A 13,735-nucleotide genomic window follows, 5' to 3' on the forward strand; every position below is an offset into this window, starting at 1 on the left:
CGCAGTCGCGGCACCGGAGTCACTTGGTGTGGCGCAGGACGCAGGCATCTAATGCGCAGCTTTAATTATCCGGAAGTGCGGTCCCTGAGACTTCAAACCCTTTGTCCCGGCCGCCGGAAGTGCCCGCGAGTGATTAGTTGGCGTTTCGCGGCCAATGCTGATTCAACTTCGGCAGTTACCCAAGCTGCTGTCTTCGCTCTGCAGGGTCTAGGTCATGTCTGATCTGAAGATGTTGGAAAATACACAGCCTGAGTCGAACCTACCGAGTTTAAGGAAAGTTAAGGCTCAGAGAGGAGCTATAACCTGTGAAGGTCACAGGGTGGCAGAAATGGGTTTAGAAGCTTTCCCTGTTCATCACCCTGCCGCCCCTCACTAGTAAACCCAGGTCAGTTCATTTAGCTTTTCCTTTTGCGCAGCCCAAATGTGCCGTTCTTAACTGTTAACTTTTTCCACTCTGAAATCTCAGAGCAGTATTTAACTTACTCATTGGTGAGTGTATTGGAATTCCCTCTTGAAAGCAACTTGGCAGTCTGTATAAAAATACTGTGTTCCTATCCAGTAATTACATTTCTAAGAAAATATTCCATGGAAATGAGAATACAGAGAGTTATTCCTAACAGCATTATTTATTAGTATAAAGGTAAATTATAAATCTTTAGGTGCCAACACCTAAAGAATGGTTGAGTAAATTATGAGAGATTATTCAAGGGAACTGTTTTATGTACACAACTTCTGCCTACTTATATTAAGACCTTCAGGGATCGCTCTAAGAGGTAGCTCCCCATTTTATTAACTTCATGGTCGTCATTAAAAGCAGTAATTATTTGGATTCTTTGTTTACTTGTTCATTGTCTGCCACCTCTACAATGTGAGCTCTACTAAGGTAGGATCTTTTGTTCACCATTGTATCCCCCAGCAGCTGACAGAGTGCCAACACCTTAAGTAGCCATTCAATAAATTCACTACTAAATTTTCAACCATAGGAAGTTATGTTTATGAAGAGACTAATAATGTGGGCAATGCTTATTCAAAAATAAAATAAAAGTATAAAAAACAAAAATATTAATTACATAAGCATTTAAATTTATATTTTTAGGATAAAGTCTTTTGTTTTTATTTTTTTTAATTTAATCTCTGTGCCCAACTTGGGGCTCAAACTCAGGACCCCATGAAAAATCACATGCTCCACCAACTGAGCCTGCCAGACACCCCACCAGGATAAAGTCTTAAGTAAAACAAAACTACTTTTAAATATTTGATATATTTCACTACATAAAAAAAAGTGGGACGCCTAGGTGGCTCAGTCGGTTAAGCCTTTGCCTTCGGCTCGGGTCGTGATCCCAGTGTCCTGGGATTGAGTTCCACATTGGGCTCCTTGCTCAGCGGGGAGCCTGCTTCTCCCTCTGCCTGCCTCTCCCCCTGCTTGTGCTCTTTCTGTCTCTCTCTCTCTCTGACAAATAAATATGTAAAATCTTAAAAAAAAAGTAAGTATAACCAAAAAAAAAAAATCTTCCAAACTTAGGAATAGACAGTAAAGATATTGTCACATAAATAAGAATTACTACAAACTGGGCTTCTGCCTGACTCAGTTGGTAGAGTATGTATGTGACTCTTGATCTTGGGATCATGAGTTCCAGCCCCACGTTGGGTGCAGAGATTAACTTTTTAAAAAAAATTTTTAAAGAATTACTACAAATTAATAAGAAAAGCACAACTCAACAGAAAAACGAATAAAGGATATGAAGTCAGTTCACAGAAGAAAAAATTAAATAGCCAACAAATTAGGAAAAGATGAACAACCTCATTAATACAATATGATAATGCTGACTGAGAGGTACATAGAAGGCAATAGCAATAGAGAGGGGTATCTAAATTAGAGCGGGTTGCAGTGAAGGTCTCCTAGGTAGAATGATTCTTAAACTGATTTAAAGGATGAGTAGGAATTAACAAAGGGGAAGGAAACCTTTGCAAAGCCTAGAAGCAACTGCTAATCTTTGAAAAACAAGTGGAGGGGCACCTGGGTGGCTCAGTCATTAAGTGTCTGCCTTTGGCTCAGGTCATGATCCCAGGGTCCTGGGATCGAGCCCTGCATCGGGCTCCCTGCTCCTCGGGAAGCTTGCTTCTCCCTCTCCCACTCCCCCTGCTTGTGTTCCCTCTCTTGCTGTCTCTCTCTCTGTCAAATAAATAAAATCTTAAAAAAAGAAAAAGAAGTGGAAGCAAAGAGTATGAGAATGGAAAGAAATGAGATGAGGGAGGTAAGACAAAGGACTTGAAATGCTAGAAGTTTGAACTTAATCCTCAAAGATACCTGGTCATTGACTAGAGAGGGTCATACTAGGATTTGTATTTACAAAATTTATTCTGACTTCCCAGTGACAGAATTGAGGAGTGCCCCCATAGCAGAAGGAAGGTAAGAAACTATTATAATCCTGGCCTGAGCCAGGGTAATGGACAGGAAACAAAGATCTGACATCAGATATAAGATGATGTATGAGAAAAACTACTTTTAAACTTTTATTATTTTAATTACATGAGTAAATACATAGCCGTTACAGAAAAATAAAAAAGCAAGCTATCAGAAAAACAAAAATCATATACTATCATCCATAGATAATCATGATATTTGGGATTTATCCTTCTGGAATATTAGAAATGTTAAGAAAGTAGAACCTAGGGGACTAATGCCCTAAATAGACAAGGATACCAAGTGAGAGGGAAGAGACTAGTGTTTAGAGAGTTTCTGATTTAGGGGGCTAAGGGGAATATTTGTGCCTAAGAGACTAGAGGAGGAGGAGTCATAATGGAAGGAAAGGTGCTGAATTTTGTTTTGGATACCCTCTAAATTTTCTCACTTCCTGACTTTTTCTACCTTTTCTCAGCTAAAACTGCTCTCATTAATGATCACCAGTGGGTTTCTTTTCATTGGATTCAGTAGTTAGTTTTTAGTTATTTGCCACCTCTCTGCATTGCTTAATACATTAACTACTTCCTCCTTCATGGTTTCCATGACAACTCTATTTAGTAGACTCTGGGAGGTAATTCTTTTCCCACCTCTTAAATGCTGGTTATTTCCCTCAAGATAGTCATCTCTTCTCAGTCTACAAACTTTTTCTAGGCAATCTTGGCCATGACTTCAGCAACCACTAATACATGCATAGAGGACAAATAAATGTTTATCTCTAACACCAGAATGATACATATAAAGCTTATTTATACCAGGGTGTAGCACACACAAACACTTCAAACTCAGAACATCCAAATCTGAAATCAGTATCTTACCTCCCAAACTTTATCCGCTCCCTATATTCACAATATTGGGAGATGATACCATCAGCACCCCTTTTGCTCAAGCCAGAAACCCAAGAATTCTCATTTAACATTCATTAAATTCAACTTGGTTTTTTGTTTTGTTTTGTTTTTGAGAGAGGGAGGGAGCAAGGGAGGGGGTGGGGGAGGGGCAGGGGGGGAAGAAGAAAGAGAATCTTCAGCAGGCTCCAAATCCAGCCTGACACTGAGGTCATGACCTGAGCCGAAATCAAGAGTCAGACACTTAAATGACTGAGCCACCCAGACACCCCTCAACTTGTTGAATGAATGAGTGAATGAATGAATGAATAAATTCCTCCTTGTCTTTCACACTCACATCCAGTCAGACTCTTGGTCTAGTCAGATCTCCATCTCCTTACCCACTTCATTCAGATCTCATGATATCTCTTCTCATTTGCCTCTAAGCTATTTTACATATTACCACTGGAGTAGTCTCTAAGAGGTAATCTTGAAGCCATTCATGATCTGAAACAAGCTCAAATGGTCTAGCTGACTCTGAATCCAACATGAATAAACACATCAGTGAATAAAAGAAACCATTCTGAACTACATGTATCCTGAACATACCATATTCATTGTGCTTCTGTGCCCTTGCATAAGTTATCCCTCTGCCTTAAATGTCTTCTCCCCAGTGTTTCCCTATGATCAATTACTGCTTATCTTTGAAGAGTTTCTCTAAGGATACCAGTCCTGATAGGTACTTCCTCTCCTGGATTTCCTCTCTTTTAGCAATTATCTAATTATTTTCTAATTGTTTACTTATCTGCCAGCAGACTATAACCACTCTTTGGTGATCCAGCACAGTGCCTTTTTCAATATGTTTTTACACAATGAATGCCTTTGAGATACATGAAAACTCTCCAGTTATCACTAGATAATTAAATGTACAAGTCTGTTGCTCAGCAGAAATTAAAGTCTGATGGTGAAAATATTGATACTTTTTTGAAAAAAGAAAGACTGAAGATGGTAGACCTGCACCAGCAGATATAAAAAATATTATAAAGCTACAGTAATTAAAACAAGGGTATACTGGGGCAGGAAAAAAGTAAGTAAATAAATGAAATCAAATAAACTTATATAATTACAAGGATTAGTATATGCTAAAGGAAGCATTTTAAGTCAGGGAAAAAAAAAAGGTTACTGAGGGGCACCTGGCTGGCTCACCTAGTGGACCATGAGACTCTTGATCTTAAGGTTGTGAGTTTGATCCCTGCATTGTGTGTGGAGATTACTTAAAAATAAAATCTTAGAGAGAGATTATTCAACAAATGGTACTGGGATATTTAACCAATTTTTAAAAAGTCAGATACCTGTCATACTATATACAAAATTAATTATCAAATAATTTTATTTTTTTAAGATTTATTTATTTATTTTAGAGAGAGAGAGAGTGTGTGTGCATGAGCAGGGTTGCGGAGCAGCAGAGGGAGAGAAACCCAAGCAGACTCCTCAGTGAGTGCAGAGCCTGACATACAGCTAGAGCTCACAACCCTGAGATCATGACCTGATCAAAAACCAAGAGTAGGACACAACTGACTGAGCCACCCAGGTGCCCCTATCAAATGATTTTAAAGCTTTGAATTTAATGAACAAAACTATGAAAGTACTGGAAGATAAAATAGAAAAAAATGTTTTTGTTACCTTGAGCAAAAAGACCTTGCTTAGTATAACCAACAGGGAATCCTCCGATGTTACCCTCGTGCAACCCTTAAAAACAGAGTATAGCACTTTGTCACACACCCAAAAGAAAATCTGTATAAAACAATAATAAACAACATAGAGTTTACTGAGTTGTTTGTTTTTGTTTTTTTAAGCAGGCTTCTTGCCCAAAGTGGGGCTTGAACTCATGACCCTGAGGTCAAGAGTCACATGCTCTGGGACATCTGGGTGGCTCAGTTGGTTTAGCATCTGCCTTTGACTCAGGTCATGATCCCAGAGTCCTTGGATCAAGTCCCACATCAGGCTTCTTGTTCGTCGGGGAGCCCGCTTCTCCCTCTCCCTGCTTCTCCCTCCGCCTGCTTCTCCCTCTGCCTGCCGTTCCCCTTGCTTGTGCTCGCTCGCTCTCTTTATGACAAATAAATAAATTAAACTAAATTAATTTAAAAAAGAAGATAGGAGCGCCTGGCTGGCTCAATCCTTTAAGCCACTGACTTTCAATTTTGTTTCAGGTCATGATTTCAGGGTCCTGGCATAGAGCCCCGAGTCTGGCTCCACACTCAGCACAGAGTCTGCTTGAAGATTCTCTCTCTTTCTCCCTCTGCCCCTCCCTCCAATCTCTCTCTCCCTCTCTCTAAGATAAATAAATCTTGAAAAAATATATTTACTAAATAAAAAGAAAATCAAATTCTATAGCATGGAATCCATCATGTTCAGCCTGTAATCTAAAATTACTAAACATTCAGGTGCCTGGGTGGCTCTGTCTGTTAAGCTTCTAACTCTTGATTTCGGCTCAGGTCATGATCTCAGAGTTATGAGATGGAGCCCCACATCAGGTCCCACACTCAATGGGGAGTCTGCTTGAGATTCTCTCTCCCTCTCTTCTACCCCTTCCCCTGCTCATATTCTTTCAAATAAATAAATATATATATATTTAAAAATCTTTTAAATAGGGGCTCCTGGGTGGCTCAGTCGATAAGCATCTGCCTTCAGCTCAGGTCATGATCCCAGGGTCCTGGGATCGAGCCCCACATCAGGCTTTCTGCTCAGCAGGAAGCCTGCTTCTCCCTCTCCCACTCCCCCTGCTTGTGTTCCCTCTCTCGTTGTGTTTCTCTCTGTCAAATGGATAAATAAAATCTTTAAAAAATAATAAAAAATAAAATAAAAATTTTTAAATGAATAAAATTACTAGATAGTCAAAAAAGCAGGAAAAGGTGATCCATAATCAGAAGAAAAATTAATAGAGACCCCCCCAAAAAAATAGGGACCTAGAAATGACTCCTTTTAAAAGCTATCATTAAATGTTCAAGGACTTAAAGGAAACCATGAGCATAATAAGGGAACAAATGAGAAATATCAGTTAAGAAATGTAACCCACAAAACAACAAAATAAAAATTCTGGAACTAAAAAATGCAATATCTGATACGAAAAAAATCATTAGATTGATTTAACATCAGATCAGACACCGTACAAGAAAAAAAACAGTGACCTTAAAGACAGGGCAAAAGAATCTCTTCAAACTATAGCACAGAAAGAGAAAGGCTGAGTGTAATGTAAGCCTAATTAGAACTTTTGAAAGAAAGATGAAAAAAATAAGGTATCTGAAGTACTTTAAGAAATAATGGCCGGATGCCTGGGTGGCTCAGTCGTTAAGCGTCCGCCTTCGGCTCAGGTCATGATCCCAGGGTCCTGGGATCCAGCCCCGCATCGGACTCCCTGCTCGGCGGGAAGCCTGCTTCTCCCTCTCCCACTCCTCCTGCTTGTGTTCCCTCTCTCACTGTGTCTCTCTCTGTCAAATAAAAAAAATAAAAAAATTGTGGCCAAAATTAGTATAGATTTGTTGAAAAAACCTCAAAGATCAAAAAGTTCATTGAACTCCAATGGGATAAACACAAAGAAAAACACAGTTAGGTGTATCATATTGATACAGCCAAAGATAGAAAATCTGCCGGAGGGGAATTGGGGGAAAAGACACATTTCATTCAGGGGAACAGCATAAAAATTAACGTGGGCTTCTTATAAAACATAAAACATAATGCAAGTAAGAAGAAAATGGAACAAATTTCTTTAAAGTGCTTAAAGAAGGGTGCCTGGGTGGCTCAGTCGTTAAGCGTCTGCCTTCGGCTCAGGTCATGATCCCAGGCTCCTGGGATCAAGTCCCACATCAGGCTCCCTGCTCAGTGGGAAGTCTGCTTCTCCTCCCAGTCCCCCTGCTTGTGTTCCCTCTCTTGCTGTCTCTCTGTCAAATAAATAAAATCTTTAAAAAAAATAAATGCTTAAAATAAAAACAAAACTGTGGACTGAAATTTTAAATCCAACAGAAATATATTAAAATATAAAGGTAAAATGAGGATATTTCAGATAAACGAAAACTGTAAGATTTGTCATCAGCTGACTTGGAACATAAATGTTGAAGGAAAATGATAGCAGAAGGAAACGCAGATCTCCAGAGGAATGGTGAGTGCCCCTAATGGTAAACATAGGTAACTAGAAAATAACTTTTTCCCCATTATATAATTTTTTAGAAGATAATTGGCAATCATACATTATTGGTGGGAGTGTTCAATGGTACAACCACTTTGGAAAAAGTTTAGGCAACTTCTTATAAAACTAAATAAATACCTACCTTATGACCCCTCAGTGACACTCTTAGGTATTCACCCATCAGAACTGAAAATAAATGTCCACAAAAATACTTTAACACAAATATTCACAGCAGCTATAATCACAATAGCTGAAATCACTAGAAACAGGTGGTATGAGGACAGTGTCCTTGAAGTGGGGTGGACTGGCAGAGGGTGTCAGAGCCTAGACAGAATGAGGAAGCTGGCTTGGCATAGAGGTTTAAAACCCAGGCAAGTGAAGAGAGTGTCTTTACAGAAAGGCAGCCCACTGTGGCGTTTCAGAGCCCAAGCCAGGTGTGTCAGAGGTCCCCAAGACCACCCCCATTTTTAATGATTAACTAGGACTCAGCACAGTCATACTCGTGGCTAGGATTTATTACAGCAAAATGATACAAACCAAAATCAGCAAAGGGAAAGGCACATGGGGCCAAGCCCAAAGGAAACTAGGCACAAGCTTCTGAGAGTTCTCTCTCCCAGTGGAATCATAGAGAACATGCTTAATTCTTCCAGCAACAAATTGTGACAACATGTATGAAATGTCTACCGGGGAAGCTTATTAGAGACTCAGTGCCCAAAGTTTTTGTGGAAGTTGGTCACATAGGCACTCTATGCCTACCCAGAATTCCAGATAAGCACAAGGAAAGCAGTTGTTCAGTATAAACCATGCTATTTATACAAACGGTTTGTACACAGTGAGCCACCCTTATCAGTATGGGAATGGTGAAACCCTCCTGAAATCCAGCTTACCAGATACTAGCCATGGGCCAACCTCGTAAGCAGGCTCTTTTAAGGATAGCAGTCTCAGGCCTGCTATATTAACTCTGCTCATCGTGACAAGTGTATCCCCCAGAAGGGGCAGCTCAAAGCAGGTTTTCAAAGCCAAAGGAGGATGAGGAGAGTTTCCCCACAGGAGGCAATGATGGCACTAGCCTGGTACCAGGAGTCAGAGGCAAAACTGAGTGAAAGTGCATCCATGCAGGACGACCTAGTACAAGGTGTTTGTTGGAGTTCAAGTGAGATGAGGTGGGCATCCACACAGGAGAGAGAGGTGTACAGCAATAAGGGATTGGTTACAAACTAGTAGATTGGTAAAATAAATAAATAAATAATTGACAATATTAGGAGTAATAGAAGCCTGGGTTCTGTTTCTTTTTAAAAATATTTTATTTATTTATTTGAAAGTGAGAGTGAGAGAGATCATGAACAGGGTGAAGGGCAGAGGGAGAAGCAGACTCCCGCTGAGCAGGGAGCCCAACGTGGGACTCGATTCTGGGACTCTAGGATCATGACCTGAGCCAAAGGCAGATGCTTAACCAACTGAGCCACCCAGGCACCTGAAGCCTGGATTTTCTTACCACCAGTAGAGTTAGAAACATGGAAAGGAAGAAGAGTAGAATGAAACCCATAATGTTGGATTGAAATTGGAGGTATCAGTGTGAAATCATGGTTTTCAATACAAAGATAGATTATAGATGGATAGATCAATAGATGATGGATCAATGTAAGAATGAATATAAATGTAAATGAGTATGACCCCTATAAAGTTCTGGTTGCAAGAGTGCCTGACTGGCTCAGTTGGTAGAGCATACGATTTTTGATCTTGGGGTCGTGAGTTTGAGCCCCATGCTGGGCATAGAGTTTACTTTAAAAAAAGATAATAAAATAAAAAATAAAAGAGCCTGGGGGCAAAGACCCCAAAAACAAATTTACTTAGTGTCAAGATCTTGGTTCTAAGTAATATTCTTGGAGAAATGGCTGATTACAAGGTTGGGGCGTGAAAAAATACAAGAGAAGACTGGAACATCTTGTGCAAGAAGCAAGGAAGTACTCAAAGAATGACAGGGATATAGCAAAAGGATTTAAGAACAAGCTCGAAGGGGCTCCAGTGATGAATTCGGGTATAATGTGAGCTGCAAAATAATATTAACAGACCATATTGCTCATTGGATAAAATATGAAATTATGAAATTATATCAATAAAAATCAATGAATAAATTAAAATTTTGATGAAAATAGAATATATCATTTCAAGATATAATAAAATATGATTAACTACAAAAGGAAAAAGTAACTTTACCTATCATATCAACGACTGCTGGTAACAATTCTGAAAGAAATAAATAAAAATCACAATTATAGTTGAAGGTTTCATCACTCATCTCTCAGTATTAACAAAACAAGTAGATCCTGATTGTGACGTTGGTCATGTGAATCTTGTATCTTTGTTAAAATTCATAGAACAACACTGCAAAAACTCAATTATACTGTAGGATAATTTTTTTTTTTAAGTAGGCTCCATGCCCAATGTGGGGGCTCAAACTCACAACCCTGAGATCAAAGAGTCACACGCTCTACCAACTGAGCCAGCCAGGCATCGCACTATAGGATAATTATTTTAATAAAGTAAAAATAATATATACACATATATATTAGAAAGAGTGGCAGAAAGGGGTGCCTGGCTGGCTCAGTCATTAAGCGTCTGCCTTCGGCTCAGGTCATGATCCCAGAGTCCTGGGATCAAGCCCTGCATCAGGCTTCCTGCTCCGCGGGAAGCCTGCTTCTCCCTCTCCCACTCTCCCTGCTCATGTTCCCTCTCTCGCTGTGTCTCTCTCTGTCAAATAAATAAATAAAATCTTTAAAAAAAAGAAAAGAATGGCAGAGTAAATTAATAACCTAATTCTTTCTACATCTTAAGGAACTAGAAAAAGAAGAGCAAACTGAACCCACAGGTAGTAGTAGGAAGAGAATAATGGAGTGGGGACAGAAACAATAGATAACAGAAAAACAATATAAGGAAAATCAACAAAAACAAAACCTGTTGTTGTTGTTGTTGTTGTTGTTTTAAGATTTTATTTATTTGTTTGACAGAGAGACCGAGAGCAGGAACACAAGCAGGGGGAGTGGAAGAGGGAGAAGCAGACTTCCCGCCTAGGAGGGAGCCTGACGCAGGGCTCTATCCCCGGACCCCAGGGATAATGATCTGAGCTGAAGGCAGACACTTAACCAACTGAGCCACCCAGGTGCCCCCAAAAGCTGGTTCTTTAAAAAGATCAACAAAATTGACCAACTTTACCTAGGTTGACTCAAGTATAGAGTGAGTATAAAATTTACATATATAAACTAAAAAATTTTTAGTATAAAATTGCTAAAATAAGGAAAGAAAGTAGAACATTACTACAGATTTTACAGAAATAAAAAGGATTATAAAAGAATAGTATGAACAGTTCCCTTCAGGGAAAAGAACCGGATGGCACGGAACAGTGAAATTTTACTATTTCAATTTTGTCCTGTGTGCATGAATAATATATTTAACTAATAACAACAAACTTCTGAGCATGAGAACAGATCAAAAAGAAAATAATCTATTAAAGCATGAATTATTTGTCTGTATTTTTCCAAAGTTTTTGCAATAAGCTTGTGTTACTTTCATGCTGGGAATAAAAATGATTTTTAAATGTTTGTAATGTCAGTGTGCATACAATTTTGGCTGTGTTTCTTTAACTTACTATCATATCAGGGCACCTGGGTGGCTCAGTTGTTAAGCATCTGCCTTCGGCTCAGATCATGATCCCAGGCTCCTGGGATTGAGCCCAGCATCGGGCTCCCTACTCAGCAGGAAGCTTGCTTCTCCCTCTCCCACTCCCCCTGCTTGTGTTCCCTCTCTCACTGTGTCTCTCTCTGTCAAATAAATAAATAAAATCTTAAAAAAAAACTTGCTATCATGTCAAGTCTTACCTCTTCTTTGGCTAGAGGAATTTAGTGAAAACGGCATCTTCTCCTTGGCTGTGAGCAGGAACTCGAACCCCCAAGCTTTGCATTACCAGGTGAGGAGACCTCAGTCTGAACTGGGAATGGAAGCAGTTTAGAAATAAAAAGAAGAGTGGTTTCTCAGGGAGCCCAAAGAAGGAGGATTTGTCCTAAAAATAGATTGGAATGTGGTGACTGGACTCAGGCATTTAGAACTAATTTTTAAGTCCCAGTGTTCAGGCAGCTGTCAGACAGGGCAAGCCAGAAGCCAGTGGGATCAGCCTCCTGGAAACCAGCTGGTGAAGCTGGAAAGAAGAAGTAGACAATGAATGTGAAATAGACAGGGTCAGCACCTTCGAATACTGGCAGAGCAGTGAGTTCTGTCCCCTGACTGGGTGGGGAAAGGCCTGGGCTCCGGTCAAGAGCAACCAGCCAGGTCAAACTCTCTGAACTGACATCACTCTTCTGCCCAAAGAATGCAGGCAGCTCAGACTGCACTCTTCCGCCCAAAGAATGCAGGCAGCTCAGACTGCCTTTTCATTTGTGCTGGGTGGAGAGAGTGCAGAATGAGTCCAAATGGTTCTAGGCTTCGAGGCTTGGCCCTCTGGCCCATTTCCCTCAGTGCCATTTGCCTAGGCCAGTAAAGAATCCAGGCCTCTGAAGAGTCAAGAGTATCTGAACATATCAGAATAACTTTTTTATTTTTAAAAAGTATTTTTTTTCCATAGGACATGTCATCAATCATCACTATATTGTATGGCATGTTTGTGTGGATTTTGCTTTGTTTTGTGTTGTGTTGCTTCCCCAGTTGGAATGGAAGTTTCACGAGGACAGGGGACTTATTCTGCTTCATTCATTGCTGTGTTCTCAGAGCTCAGAAGAGTGGCACAAATAGAGACTCAGAAGAATTTTGTTGAGATACAGAAAAGTATCATGGCCAAAAGCTTGTCACACAAAGTTCAAATAATACAGTTCAAAAGGAAAAATTAAGGGTCCTTGTCCATATCTCAATCTAATTCTAGTCCCTAAAGATAACTTTTATAACACTTCTGTGTGTACGATATTAATCCTAGAAAAATCTGTCTTGTTCATTTCTGCACCTCTTAGGCAGCCCACAGTGCCTGGCACTGAAATACTTGATAAAAACTAGTTGAAAATCACTGAATGAGTTATAAGCAGTCTTAGGGTTGGGATGGGGTGACAAAAAAGGGTTGGCAGCTACAGGCTATTTCCCCAACCAAGTTAGGGTGAGTTTCTTGAATTAGGTATTCATCCATACATCACAAGCATCAAGGAGAGTGCTGAGCACTCTCTGCCAATTATTTATTAAGCACTGACTCAATGACCCACCCATATACTGTGGAGAGAAATTTGGTTCTCTAGCCTGCAACACTACTTTGGGCTTCCTTGAATAAGACTCTTTGCCCTATTAAACTGGTCCAGGGCCTTCATACCAGAGCATGTTGGCCCCAGGGCAGAACTCCCATCCCAAGGGGCTCGCCATGTCTCTTGACTATTGGCGAGACAAAATGAGAAGCCCCTCCCATAGGCCAGCAGACACAGACACCCATGCTCATGCCCAGCCTGTCTGGATGGAACGCTGCCCAGTTAGATCCTCTGAGAGACAGAGATCTGTCAGCATCTCTTTGTGAGGATGTCTCAGGGGATTTGTCTGAGTGCCAGCTTCTCTGTGGAAAATGCAGTCAAAGCCAGAAAAAACCAGCAACTCAGCCACACTGAAAACACAATATTGAAGCATTATGCTGGAATGTGGCAATTTACAGCTGCCACACCAGACTCACTAAGTGAAATCACATTTTGTGCCAGATTTCCAAAGACATAATCACATGAAAACTATTTTTATTGCCTTGGTGCGTGGTTAAAAGGAGTTTACCACAAATATAAGAAAGTCATATACTATAAGATCTCTGTTGAGCATAAATACAGAGAACAAAGTGGCTGTTTTTTTTTTTAAGATTTTTATTTATTTATTTATTTATGTGAGAGAGAGAGAGAGAACACAAGCAGGTGGAGCAGCAGAGGGAGAGGGAGAAGCAGGCCCACTGCTGAGCAGAGAGCCCAACGACGTGGGACTTGGTCCCAGGACCCTTGGATCATGACCTGAGCTGAAGGCAGATGCTTAACCAAATGAGCCACTCAGGCATCCCAAAGTGGCTGTTTTCTACTTCAGGAAACATTTAGTTATAAATAAAGGGATGCATTAAGCACAGAAGAGTGACTTAGGGTGGATTCCTTGCTAGTTAATAATGTCACTGAATCAACAAAACTAAATCAAATCCTAGAATTCACCTTCATTACAGAAAAGCTTCTCAGTACGCATGGGCTACAATTTGGGCTTCAATTCACGTTTACTTTCTTC

The sequence above is a fragment of the Zalophus californianus genome, chromosome 11 (assembly GCF_009762305.2).
Source record: "Zalophus californianus isolate mZalCal1 chromosome 11, mZalCal1.pri.v2, whole genome shotgun sequence".
In the NCBI taxonomy this organism is placed as follows: domain Eukaryota; kingdom Metazoa; phylum Chordata; class Mammalia; order Carnivora; family Otariidae; genus Zalophus; species Zalophus californianus.